At 40.3% G+C, this 14,843-nt stretch overlaps 1 protein-coding gene across 21 annotated transcripts in view; it reads right to left on the bottom strand.

Moving 5' to 3' along the window:
* SOX5 (SRY-box transcription factor 5) overlaps positions 1–14,843 on the bottom strand; it is a 600,060-nt gene that overhangs the window by 263,732 nt on the left and 321,485 nt on the right. For 2 of the 21 annotated variants that reach the window (XM_063395243.1, XM_063395252.1), the window contains one exon: positions 7,983–8,048. The exons of the other annotated variants lie outside the window; for them this stretch is intronic. The gene's annotated coding sequence lies outside the window, so the exon portion shown is untranslated. The remainder of the gene's footprint in view (positions 1–7,982; positions 8,049–14,843) is intronic. 21 annotated transcript variants of the gene reach the window in all.

Below are 14,843 nucleotides of genomic sequence, written 5' to 3'. Positions count from 1 at the left end.
AACTCCTTTTGACTTCAGCACCTTCTGAAGCAAGGGGAAGAGGATGCCTAACCCTGCAAAGGTCTCAGCATTTCCAGCTGCCCCTGATTCCAACAGAAACTCTGGGCACTTCATTTTGAGCTTTACACCATCAGGAATATGTTACTAATATCTCCTTTTTGATTATTCTGTGGTGATTTTCTACAAGTCTGTGGTGATTTTCTGTCAGTCTAACTGTTCTGCTTTGCTAGTCTGGTATTACCTATGACATTATAAAAGGACATTCCTGTACAAACAGAGCCCATTCCTGTACAAAATGAGCCCAAATATCACTTTCTTCACAGAATAAATGTAAGGCTGCACGTTGGGTCAAATCACTATATAAAGTGGTAAAGGAGGCACCCAGAAAAAGTACCCCACTGGATTGATTATAACATATTTAGAGATTTTTTTGATATAATTGTTCTCAGATTGTGGTTTTTTAACATAGCAAAACGTGCCACTATTTACCTAAAGGAAAATATTTTAGTTCAGTTCTCTGCCATTATTTATTCTAGTCTGTTTTTCACATCTGTATGGCTTGTATCATTATTGACACAGCTCTATGAGTAATAACATGTATCATGCCTCTTTCTGCACACAATTCGTATAAAGAAGAATAGGGTAGTTCAGCCAAATGGCTAATTATTAAGGGTATATTTTCAAAAAACCAGAAATCAATGGCACATCACAGTCACTGACTGTGGTCATTCATTACATCTCTGCTGTAGATCCTGCTCTGCTTTACAGGAGACATGTCATTACCAAGAGGCAGTAAGAAAGTGTTGTAGAAGTTCCAGCACTCTGAATGATAAATACGTTAGCTTTTTTCAATGTACAATAAAAAAGATGAAAAAAAAAGTCACACAGAAACAGGAAGATGGAGCAAATAACAGTGCTGGCTGGCTGGTTCAGTGACAAACTGTTCCAGTGCACCTCTTCAGGCTCCTATTCTTCATAAATAAAGATAACACCTGTCTGGAGCACCTATGGAGACTCCTAACTAAACACTTAAGAGATTCTGACTTGATTATCTGAACACCATGGAAGACCCCAAATGCAGATGAAGCAGAGTTTTAGAACTGAAATACTCCAACACCTAGAAGGCATTTAAAACTTTTAAAGTAGGATAACGAGTAATTTTATACACCTAGGATGTTCAAGTGGCCATAATGTGTTGCTTTGACTGTATACCCTCAGTAAACTAAAAAAAAAAAAAAGAAAATCCATATAAGATCCAAGCTTTCAGTCTTAGTAACCTCCATTGCCTAAAATCAAGCAGGAAACCAAAACAGGTTGTGTAAACAAAGAGGAGCCAAAAAGAAAATGAATTCTAACAATAAAAACTTCCAACATCTCAGTCAGCATAGCTGGGATACACAGGAGTTGAGCCTGTCCAGTTGGAGTGTGTGAAGCAGCAGCATGAATCTCTTCCTGTTTACTTTTCTGAGTGCCTCACCTTGAGACTGGATGCTTAAAGGAATGACTCTGTGGCCCTCTTGCCTCCATCTATCTACTTGGACATCCTTCAGTGACTACACTGCATAACTTGTTAGGTGTTAACCACACTCTACATTTCATACTCTACAACAGCAGCAGTTTTCTTTTTATCTTTTAGGTAACACTGCCTATATTTCACAGGACAAAATAAAAATACGCATTCTCATTTGGATTATTAGTCATGTAAAAGTGCATCCTGCTATCAACTGAATTAACACTTAATAGGTATACTAAAAATCTGAACATCAAAAGAAACAAAACAGTAAAAAACCCACTAAACTATACTTAAATGGCCCAAAATCTATTCTTTAACTGATGTCATGTACATCCATTTCAGTGTTTCACAATTGCTTCTTCATTCCCGAAAGATGAAATCATTCTAAGGGGACTCCAAGCTATGCTGTATTTTCCATGTTTCACTTCAATAAAATATTACAAATACGTTACCATGTAGTTGGGATTTTTTCTGCAATCATCATAACAAACCAATGTTTTCATAATACCACCACAAACCACATCTATTACCTCATACAAGAGCACAATGTTTTGGCAATGCAGTGCAAATAGTAGGAACAACCTCACCATCATCTTCCAAAATAGTTTTTTGAACACATTTCCAAAAAAACAGTAGCGACAAAAGCCCTGCCACGTCATTCCTTCCCTCCACCCCCAGGATGGATGAGAAGACAGCAGTGAAGCAAGCACTGCCCTCTCCTATCTCTGTGTTATTAAGGGGCTCTGGATCACAGTCACCCACAGTTAAATCACACTGAAGTCAACAGGAAATATTCCAAAACCTGGGCAAACTGCATACATCACTTAACCTGAACATTCCAGAACAAGGTTTAAGAAGAATAGACTGTTTCACCTTCCTGTCTCACGTCTTAACCATGGTGAGGGCTGGGGAAACACCTAAATTATACCAGAAACGTAAGTAGCACTGCATTTTAATGTGAAAATGACACTGAAAATTACAGCAGAAAAATTTGAAGATGAGGTGAAAATTCTTTTGCTCGTGGCCTGATGCTTTAGCAAGTCCAAAACCTACAGAACTTCAAAGGAATCAAAGTTGCTCAAAGCCTAACAGGGCTGGTCTTTATTTATGTGTTCAATCTACTATATTCCTTCCCAGAATTTACCCAAAATGGTTTCAAGCAACTTACTATTAATAAGGATTAAACCTACTTAACTGAAGTATTTCCAGAGATCACATCACTATCAGGCCTGATTAACAGGTCTCAAAGTCTGCAGCAGCGAGGCTGCACTCCTCATATATTCTAAATATGACTATATATTTGTATTCTGGATTCCTTCTCAGTGAGAACCAGTGCATGCAAAATAAATTCCACAATCCCACATCTTGTATACAAAGGGCATCACACATATCCTGCGACTTAAGCTATTCTCCTGAAATTATCTTAGTCTCACACAATCACACTTCAAGTACCCCATATGTCCACTTTGGTTATCCCTCCTTTGAAAAGCTAATAAATGTAATACTTAGATGCAACTGCATTTCATCTAGAAACAATTATCTGCAGTACTTTGTGCCAGGAAAAGCATCAATAGGCATCGTTAACAACACTTCCACTTTATTTTCTTCCCCTCTAATGGGCCCAATCCAACACCCAAGCGAAGTCAATGAGAGGCTCACAATTGTCTGCAGTGGGAGCTGGACAGAGCCTGCCCATGGCACATGAATGTGGGGTTTGTGCAAGGGGGCCGAGTGACAAGCACAGCCTCTGTTTATTCACACCACGGCACTGCAAAGGAGAGGAAGAACAAACTTCCCGGGATGTTCCCACTACCCAGAGCTGCTGAAGAGCCAGCAATGAAAGCTTTGGAGGTGGGAGCAAACACTGCTCCCACAAGGACTTGTTCTTACTCAGTCCTTGTTCTCTTTTCTGAAACTGCCCATAAAACTGGACTGACACAGGCACCTGCTGCCTGGTAAAATTAAACATTTACCTGTTACTCTCCCTAGGTGTTTTTAACATTAAAAACTACAATACAAGACCCATGGTCTACACAGAGCCTCCCATCTACCTGGGCTGTCTTCATCTTGGTGCTACACAGAGCCTCCCATCTACCTGGGCTGTTTTCATCTCAAAGGACGAACAAGTCCTCTGCACAATAGTTCTCAGTTACAATGCACTTGTCTTGCTTTATTTAACTCTACCTGCTACAGGGTTTAAAAATGGCAAACAATATATTTCAGGCACTCACTTTGATGCTTCATACATATAAAAAATAAGGAGAAGTAAAAATGAGCTCTCATTTTTCCAAAAATACCCATGGAAGTGGTGTACTTCCAAAGAGACTGGATGCATGAGCCAAACGATTAAAAACACTTAAAACTGGCCCAAAATTCTAAAAGAACTCACGAGTTATTGAACATGCTGGCTCACGTGCAATGCTTTCCCAAACAATTTTTTATTTCTTTAATAAAAGAAATAGAAGTAAGAAACAAAAGAGATCATGTCCTCTTCCTACACACACACTCATCCCTTCCTCCTGCTTTCAGTGTTAAATGCAACATCAGAATCTTTGAGAGTACAGATGTTGGGGGAGACAAGAAATCCTGTTCACTTTAGTGAGCAACAGAAAGCACTCTGGGAAAGGTTCAGCCAGCAGGGAGGCAAAATCCAGGTCATATAAGCAGAGAATGGGTTGCATGGCTGGCGTGTGGTCACCTCGTGCATGGGGCAGTGACTGGATGGGGACACGTGTGGACACCCCGTGATCAAAAAGCTGAGTGGGTAAAAGGACGTGTGAACAGCAACACTGCCAGTGGCAGGCAGCCAGTGAGTGTTCTGGGTGAAGTTTAGAACATAAAAAGGCTTGGTTTGTTGCAATAAATGATCTTCTTCAAAGAAAGAGGTCTGCGTGTCTTTGTTCCCCATTTTTACATTATGTAGCCTTTAAAATGGAGGAGACAACTTTTTTCTGGGGACTTTCAAATCTGTATCTATCCAGGGCTTCCTGAAAGGCACGAGCAGCATGTAGTGCTCCAAGGGATTTCCTGCACTGATATGTGCCTGCCCTTGCTTCCCCTCGTATGCTGGAGCTACACAGTCAAATAAATTGGCAGGCTGATATTCCATTGCCATTTGGCACCTCCATATTGGAAATCTCACTTTTATTTGGGATTTTGAAAACACAGGCCACAAAGAGAGTTGAAGTCCAACCATTAAACCTGGTCATTCACACCCAGCTTTAATGAAGATGCAACTGCAACCTGATGGCAACACCAAACTTGGCGGGGACATACCAGGAGCACCCTCCTCTGAAAACCATCCTCTCTCTCCATCTCAAGCTTTCCATGGGTCAGATGGCTGAACTCGGTGGGAAGGGTGATGGAATGCAGCAGTTTCTTTAAAAGCAACACAAAGAGACCAGAAGGAGACAACTAGAATTTTAGTGGTGGAAACAAATGGAAGAAGAAATGAAAAAGAGGAGGAAAAAAAGAAGGGAGAGGGCAAGAGATTTGCTCATCTCATATTTAGAGCAGAGGGCAAACTGCGTAAATCAAATGGATCATTTCAGGGGTCAGGCTTAAAAAGCTGCCATTTTAATAGAAAGGGGGACAATTGGGAGGTTGTTTAAAAACTGTAGCTGCATTCTCCTACCCTCTGCCTCCTCCTTTTCCCAGCCCTCCCTCCCACACCACCAACTGCCATCTCTAATTTACCTTGCCATGCAGTCGCTCCAGAATTCCCTCCCAACCACAGAGGACTGGAGGAATCTACAGAAAATAAACTGACAATAAATATGACTATATTACCTAAAGGGAGGAGGGGAAGCAACGAAAATTACCAAACTGTTGACATTGGTCAAGAAAACTTTCCCCTCTAAAATTTCAAAGAACATGAAGGCTGAATAGCAAAGGTCTCATTATGAATTCACTCAAACCTGGTTTTTTTTTTTTACAGAGTTCCTTCTCCCCACCCCTGAATACAGGAGTTTATTCTTGTGCAATCATTAATGCTCAGCGGCAGATAGGCTGCTATTTCCCACTCCTGAAGAAACCAATTTTATGACATGCAACATGAAGAACAGCTTCATTAATCAGATGGTTAAGTAGCTCCAGTAGAGTTGCTGTAGGGAGGCATGGTGACACCGTGGTGGGAGAACTGGCTTTCCTTCCATCTGGATCATCCTTTAAAGGGCCTCAGAATTCCCTTAAACTTAACAGGTCTATTCTTTTAATCCCTATCTGGGAGAATAACGGGACTCCTCATAAAAATGTAGAAAGCGAGTCTGACTGCATGTGGGGAGAATGTGAAAGGGAAGCAGCTGAGGAAGAGAAAGGATGGGTATAACACAGAGGGCTGCAAGTCTATTTTCTTGCTGGGACTGAAAGCATTAATACTGTTAAGGCTTATTTTACACACATTTTTTTAAAAGAGTCAGAATTTTGCTGTCCACACACCATGACCCAACTAAAACTACGCAGAAGCTTTTAAGTTTCCAATATTATAATAATTTTATCCACAGAAATCCAACTTTATCTATCTTTCAGCATCTTGGATCTTCTCCGCAAAAAAGCCAGATTCAGGCTAATGAAATGTAATAGTTTAAAGCAGCACTTTCTTGAGACAAAGCAACATACAGAAATCGAAATTTTTATAAAATGAGAACGTAAATACCAATCAGTCCTTTTATTCACCCTCCTGACATCTTGGAGGCAAACAGTCCAGCCCTGCTTATAAATCAGACGTACATTTACTGATGAAAGCATCCAGAAACATTATGAACTGACACAAGCAGCTCTCTAGACACAGCAGCAAGGAACCTTTAGCCCTGTCCGAAGGTGTTAACAATGCAGGACTAATGCGACACGGCACTAAATGGATGGCCAAACACAGAGGCTTTGTTACATGCAGGAGGCTGCATTTTTGCCATCTTTTTCCAAACATGCACCTAAGGGAAAATACTATCAAGCCCTTTCAAAGAAGGACTTTCAAAGAAGAAAAGGAAAGAAGAAACTGTTTTGTCCTGCATATTTTAAGGACAGTTGCTAACAAAGAGTGAAAGCTTCACAGATTATTGATTTTTCTCATACGGTGGATTTTGTTCTGCTTAACTTAAGGGTAAAACATGAACTGGTCAGAGAATCAAATTCCTACATACCCAAATCTAACTTTCGAAATTTATTTTATACAGGTATATATTTCATAAATAGGGTTTAACCAAAGGTTTCAGTCAGTCTCATTCACTCTCAACCTTTAAACAGATGAATTGGATCAAAATGATTGTATTACATTCCTGTAATTTATGGTATCAACTTTACTTTCCACCACTGCCCCACTAAAGGAAGACTGTGGTCCTGATTTAGGGCTGTAAATTCCGATCAAATGGGAAAGTGTTAAATTCAGAAGAGCTTTTGGTCCATTAACTTCCATGCTGATTTGACACGCTCTGCAGTGCTTGGGCAACAGACTCTGCCATACAACGTATTCCTAAGCAAACAGTGCTTTGTGTCATAAACCATCTGGGGTGTCAGCTCCAAGGGCCACTCATCCAAGCTCCTCTGATACACTTGGAAATGCTGAGGTGCAGAACAGAAACTTTTCCTCACAACAAAATATCTTTTACAAGGGTAAGGGAGATGAGAAACGACGGACACATGAAATTTTGGCTAAGGGTGTCGTTTTCATTATTCCACTGAAGAAAACCACTGGACAAACAAGCTCTCTAAAACACTGGGATTTTTCTAAGGTGCTAATGAAAGTGATACCCTTCATAATCTGGACAGTGCTCCCTTTCATATCAGAGCCTATAGTTGCAAAGCTAAGTGCCAAGCAGATGGTTGAAATCTGTTTTGTATAAAAAGTGTGTGCGCACACGCATTTTTTTTAGATGGAGTTCTTTGTATTTATATTCAGGCCTAGGTTCTAGCCATCAAAACACTGGCACTGAAGCAATCATTAGCTGCACTTTAGACAACTGGCAACTAAGGTATTCACAGTTCTCCACAAAATGTTCAGCTAATACCTCCCAGATGTATAACTAAGGCAAAAGATCATCTTCTTAAATTGGTATCAGTGCTTTGGATAGCCTTTCAATAGACTGCACGTGTATGTAAAAAGCTGTTGTATTTATCTCTTTTTAAAAATAATGCTCTAAGTGTTTATAGCAGCTTTTAAAAACACAGATTCTACCCAAATACAACAGCAGGAACTCCAATCATCTTGTTTTCATCTTTCTAAGAAACATCGAGCAGGAAATTCTGTAGGTCATTTTAAGAGGAAAGACTCTGTCTTTCTTATCTGATAACTATTTAGCTTATTTTAAAAGCAAATACAAGATAGGCTCAGCTGCTGTAGAGGAATCAGCTCCAGACAAGATGAACCTGTTCCTGCTACACTGGAAACTCATGCACGTCACCTCAGCTGCAGCACCTCGGTTGGTTTCTAAGTGGATTGCTTATCACCACAAACAGCAAAACCAGAAATGCTTACCAGCATGGGGCTCTGCTGTCTGCCTGGGCTTCTCATGGAATCAGTGAACAGGTGACAATAATTTGCCTGGTGACAAATTAACAGAGGTCACACTTTTGAAAACTGGGGTTATCAAACAAACGTATATTTGGAAGAAGGCATTTTTGTGCGGCGGCCTCTCTTTAGGCCTTGGTGGCCACAACTGGGAATTAGTGCCTTAGGAAACACACAGTTTCAAAATAAAGATTGATTTTCTGTGCAGTGCCAAGTCCGCTAAGGTCCAGATGTTAGCTCTGGCATCATTCAGGTACATTTTCAACATGGGCATTCAGGCCATTCTAATCTGCCAGGCATACATGTTGTTTAGGAGAAAAAGACAGTTAACCTGTCATCAAAGCACGGCAACATGGAACTCTCAAAACCACCAGATTTGCTGAAGCCTGCAGAAATCCCTCCTGATGCCTGAGATACTCTGCCGACATTGCAACTCCTGGAAGTTTGCTGCAGATTAAGGAAAGTCAGGATTCTGCACGGTGGGCTCCTCATGAGTCACTATCTCATGCCATCGGGGTGTACTGGGGTGAAGAACACCAGCCTTTTTCACAGAGCTGAGCAGGATGTTAATTAATTAGGCCTACGTTTTCAGGACCTGACACTGAACTCCGGCGCTACTGAGTCCAAACACCCAGAATGAATGGGCACTTTTTTAAAGGATGGCTTGACTGGCCCTATCACAAAATAGGTCTTTGTGAGCACACGGCTGAAAAACTACGACTGAAACACCACGGAACTGGCCTGATCATAATCCATTATCTTGAAAGTAATGTTGCTCTTGAAAAGCTTATCAAAGAGAATAACTTAACAGCTTAGTCATGATATTCAAAGGCAACAGAGATCAAATCCACCCAGGACTACCTCCGTTTATACCCATTTTCTCAACAGTGTGTAGTAAAGGATGCAACACACAGCCTAGATGTAAAGCTACCTGCAGACCTCAGCATTCCAGCTCTACTCCTACTGAGCATGCAGTTGGAAACGAAAAAAACCCCACTAAAACAGATTAGAAGAACTTTTAATAAGAAAATAATACCTCCCTTCTAATAACCCCGTGACATTTCCTTAATTTTGGATCTCATTTGAAAAAGCAGATGTGAGACATCTGGGCAAGAATCACAGTGCACTTCGTGCTCTGCAGCGGGGTTTTTTGCTTTAGGCTGGTTGGTTGCTTTGCTCACTGTGGCTGCCCACACTGCTGCTTGCAGTGGAGTCTGTTCCTCACGTCAATACTCTCCATGTGAACAACTTTTTTCCTGGACTCACCTCACGCCTAGTCCTCAGGTTATAAAACATAGGACAGGTCTGGTACACATGGCTGAAGATGTGAACTGTTCTCCAGGACCAAAGTTTACCTGTCCATAGCACATTTTCCCAAATTACTGCTTAAACACATCAGGTTCTGCTGCCGGACTCCAGTTATCCAAATTTGTCTCCAGGTAAGGAATTGATTTACAAGTGCAATCAGATAACTGGAGGGTCTACACACAGTGTTCCCTCCCAGCCTTCAACAATACAGCTGTGGCTGCAAACATTTCTTTAACTTACTTTATTAATTATACTCCATAGTCCCTATTTTACATACTTAAGCGACTTGAACACTATAGTTCATCTTGCTAGAATAAGACCTTTAGAAATTATAATTGGACAGAGAGAAGTCTATAATTTGCAGTTCTCAGGATCTCAGGAAGGAAAAGGAGGGTGTCTCAAGGTTAAAAGACAGGATTATCAGTCAGTGTCTCTACTTTTTAAACCCACACGTGCAAAAGATTTTGTGACAGCATTCCTCAGTTTACTCATCTATAGGTTGAGGCTAAACTTGCTTCTCAATCTAAAAAGCACAGAAATCTTCATGATTTGTACATCAATGCTTCCCAATTGCTCTGAATTCCTAATCAAAAGACTTTATAGGAAATATGAATCTATTATTAATAATATCAGTACTTCTAACAGTAAAGCAACTTTTACATACGTGCATCTGGAAAAAAAAAAAAACCCAGAGAGAGAATACCCGTGCACATATATTGCTCAATTTATAAATTGTTAAGCATGGCTTCAGGACTGAAATCTCATTCATGAACCATGCTAGGGATCTCTTACCTACTCCCTGTTTCTGAATTTTCCCCATACAAAGACACATTTATATTACTCTAAGCTCTAAGCACAAAGGCTGCTCTGTGAAATGGAAAGAAACCTTCTTTTTCTGTGTTTGTACAGTGACAAGCATAATGGGGTCCTGATTCAGGATGCCTGCACTCTACAAAAACACACTAAATCAGTGACACTAATACACATGAAGATTATCTGTAAAAGAGATGCATGGCATACTCGAGAGTGGCACAGCATTTTCCCTATACTTTGCCTGGCATGTCATGCAAACGCCTAATGGGCATCCCTGAGCCACACAATTCTTGTCAGACACTAGGCAAGAACAGAAAAAGTGAGCAGAACTTACAAAACACAAGGAAAGGAGGAGAGCCTTCCACTGAGAAATTCTGCCAAATTCTAATCTTAGTTGTTAAAACCAGAATCAGCTCGATGTTCATGGGGTTTTGACAAAGATGAGAACCAGTAGCCTTCTTTAAAACACACCATAAATTTCTATTTCAGTGTCCAAAACCCAGGAGCAAAAACCAAATCAAAGCCTGAACCTGAAGAGAGAAATGTATTTTCCATGTCCCTGTTATATTCAAATTCAAAAGCCTAGATATTTTTAACAGACATGGAAAAAAAGAACTATTTGGCTTTACTCAGCAACTGCAGAAGGAAACTGTATCAAAAGAATAATGTTGCATGTTCTGTTTTCATTTGATTTCATTTAGCCTTTCAGTTCTATTTCAGTTATGTTTCATTTAGCCTATTTCTTTTTTCAATAATCATCATGTTTTGGTGATTCACATTTCACACCAGCCCAGGAACAAGTCATGTAAATACAACACAGCAAAATGACCCAGTTTGTTAATAGACATGCAGAATGGGTAAGAACATCCTTCCCTCCTTCCACCCTTACCAACCATCACCTTCCCACACATCTCTTGTCTATCCAAAAAAGCCTCTGCCCCGGTGAGGCCATGGTACCGAAATCTAGGGGTAAAACCCTACGAACAGAAACCTGACTAATTCCTGGGAGAAAATGTTTCCAGGCTTGTTTTACAAAGTGAATGGAATGAGGACGCTAAGGGAATTTAGCTGGAAACTGGAGACTTCTCTGCAGTCTAACACAGCACTCAGAACTACAACTCCCTCCCAGCACAAAGCTCTGCTCAAGTGCTTCAGTCCCAGCTCAGGCACGCCACCCCTAAAGGTGAGAGGACACCTTATGCTTCTTGCCCTTCATTGAGCATTTTCTATCTTAAATCCAGGAATACTTCCAAATTTATAAAAATGGTGTGCAGAGATGCGCTTTGGTCTTTCAGACTGTGGTGGATTTTAGTTTCATCCCACTCTGCTGAAGTGTCATCTCCTCATGAACCCCAGCAGAGAGAAATTCAAACCACAGAGGGCAAACACAAACGGGTCTGTGCGGATGGGTGCATACGCTCCTGAGATTTTGGGAGGCTCGCTGTTTTAAATGGCAAAAATTTTGGGGTGAAATACTTTCATGTGACTATGATAAAAAAAAAAAAAAAAAAGGAATAACAGTATTAAAAATTGTTTCGAGCCATTAATATTTTCTTTAGTTTTGGTCTTCTGTAATCTACTGAACTGGCAATGGCGAGTAAGTCCAGCTCACTGTCACATACACAAACTTTGGCCATGCCCAACCCCCGAGATGAATCAGATGAATCTTGGGTCAATTTTCTCATTCCCACATTCTTAAAACAATTAAGCCCAGCACCAAAGAAACCAAGGGGATGACAAATTGTATGGGTTTCTCTTTACATGAATTACATCCCTAGGGTTTTTTTCTACAGAGCTACAAAGGTCCATGAAGAACATTAGACGTAGACAATGCTCTTAACTACAAAAATAGCACAATGCTATCCCACAAGATCCTCACCATTAAAAAGAATTTTGAGTATTCATGTAAGAAAATGAAATATCCATTCAGTCTGCTTATGTTTTTGCCCCCAAATGTAACAGAGTTGTGTTATGACAGAGACAAATGAGTGGTAATAAGACTATAATACAATCACAAAGAAAATTAGCACTAAGGCAACATTTTATGTGTGTTTAGGTTAAATAGCACTGAGACACTCCCATCCTACAAAACAAAACAAAACCCAAAAAACTTAAAACAGTCTATATGAACTTGATAAAACACAAAACCAGAACTGTAAGGCACAAGAAAATAAAATCATTACAGATCTCAAAAAGCATATGCCAAAATGAATTTCAGTACTTGGTCTTTAAAAAACCAAAAGTATGAAAAGGAAATCTGAAATACTAAACATAAATTTAAAAAATAGCAAAATATAAATACAATTTGAGAAATGTTACCTGATTAATCCCACAGTACTTTTAAGGGAAACAAGGTCAATGTCATTTCAAATTTCCAAAGTGAGCCGCAAGCTTTTCCTCATTTTCACTTTACCTCGGAGTTCCACAAGTCAAAAATAAGATCATCATGTTGGAATTATGTTTTTTTTTTATTTAAACAAAGTGACAAAAGGACAAGTTGAAGAGAAGTGCCAAGCCAGATCAAAACCAGGACGTTGGAAAATGTTTGCCAATTTCTTTCAAAACAAACAGCTCCCCCAACACCATTGGAAGCACCTGAACTTCATAGTAACATCTGATAATTCCAGCAAACAGAATTCAACGCTTCCTTCTTAGTCTGTTTAAAACAATTAAATAAATAAATTTCACACCTATCCTAAAAAAAAAAAAAAAGACAGGCAGCTTCTCTGAATTACTGCTGCACACCTCACAATTTCCATTCACTTCTCACATTCTTTTCAAGCCCCATGGCCCCTGCGAGCAGCGTTCGCTCACTAAAATCCTTCCAGAACCTCGTCTAAATTTGCTGTCTCCCAACAACTGCTATGCACAGCACTCCACGCTGCCACAAGGACATGTGGGCTCAGGAACAACTTTTGGAGAGTCCTGGCTGGTGCAGCAGGGCTCGGTGTGGAGGTGACAAGCGGCGTCTCCCAAGCGGAGGCTGCGGCGCGTTGGACTCCCCTGGTGCCCAGCCCGGGCAAGGCCCCTTGGAGCAAGGCAGCCCCTCTGGAGGGTGTGGGAGAGCTGGGACAACACCATCACCCTCGGCTGGGCAAAGTTTTCACCCATCAGGGCGTGGGTGAAAACTTTATGGTGGTGGTGTTTTGACAACGGGGCTGTGGGAGGAGATGGGAGCGGGACAAACGCCGTCATTAAATCCCCGCGACCGCTCGCCCTCGCCCGCTGGCCACAGCCACCCAAAGCTCCAGAGAAAAACAGCCCATCTCAAAAGTTCCAGAAGTTCTGGGAATTCAGTACAGTGAGGAGGATCTGCTTACTTTGCCGCCTTGTGGGTTTTAACATACTCATACACAACATAATTTTGCCTTTTGCAGGAAGGAGACTTCACACGTTTTCCACATTTGATAAAAATCCATAGAAACTTTAAGAAGGAAACACTCCTTGCTTTTAAGGATGCTGCTTGTTAAACAACAAACTCCTTGCCATCATCAGAGAGGCACTACAGCTATTGATTAATTGCACTTCATTTCTCTTGACTACAGAGAACAGCAGAATTCAGAGGCATTGAATATTTTCAGTGTGTACAGGTAAAACACGACATCATTTTTCCCCTTCTACTTATGAGTCAATTATGCTATAACCAGGCCTGAGCAAGAAATTAATAAAATAAAATAAAATGGAAAGTCAAGAGGATGTCAGACTGACTTTTGCCACAGTTGTGAAGGCACAGGTATCTCACACAAACATGAAGTTACTCTATTTTTCAAGTCTAGTATGGAAAGCATGTGAAGAAACTGTAACTGTACCTTAGGAGGAGATACTCTTTTTCCTGTATAAATATTGTTTAAAGTGTATTTTATACATCTACAGATATATCACATTGCACAGACACATATTCCTATCCTATCAGGGAGCTTCATGTTTAAGTAACTCAACCAGATACTCTGCGCCTCCTAAATGATAAAGCCATAAATGCTCATTAAATCTCCCTGAGAAGCAGTAAATATTTTGTAAACTAGTTATATATTTAAGATCTCTGGACAGAAAGAGAAGGAAAAACAATTCTTTGCCTATGTAAAGGTACCAATCAAACACACTATGCACATAAACACGGCAAGATGCTTAGTGGGAGACTGTGTATGTGTTTGTGTGTGTTTTAATTAACTCCTTGAATGCATATGATGAGCCAGCCACCCAGAATTAGTAATGCCAAACTCCCAATTTGATTCAAATGCAATGAATACAACAGTCGAATTGTGCAGGCTGGTGTGTCACTCATCAGCTCTCTCATTTGGGCTTTTGCCTTCCAAGACTAGCTCACAATTTCAGCAACTGGTAAATTATTGAGATGTTCATTAAAATCTGTAATCTGTAACAGTCAACTTCTTCCTAGCCAAGCATAAGCACAACAAATTAAATTAGTGCATGCAGGACATTAATGAATAGTCTGCAAACGCATTAATTCCTTTAGACTTATCTCAGAGAAATAAAACTGTTATTTTTTGCCATTGCAAAAAACTAGTATCTGCAACTTCACACTGACATTCTATTTATTCTTCAAGTCCCAGACCCCTAGAACCATAAACTTAAGCAAGGAAGTCCTTTTCCCCAGATGCCTCAATGAAGTTAAAAGCTATTCAGCCCGATAGTAAAGCAGTCCTTTAAATGAAAGAATCTACTTCTATAGGTAGATTTTAGGAGAGC

Source organism: Prinia subflava, chromosome 4 (assembly GCF_021018805.1).
Source record: "Prinia subflava isolate CZ2003 ecotype Zambia chromosome 4, Cam_Psub_1.2, whole genome shotgun sequence".
NCBI classification, from domain to species: domain Eukaryota; kingdom Metazoa; phylum Chordata; class Aves; order Passeriformes; family Cisticolidae; genus Prinia; species Prinia subflava.
The sequence above is the reverse complement of the archived record's forward strand: the minus strand, read 5'-3'. Positions and strand labels throughout refer to the sequence as shown.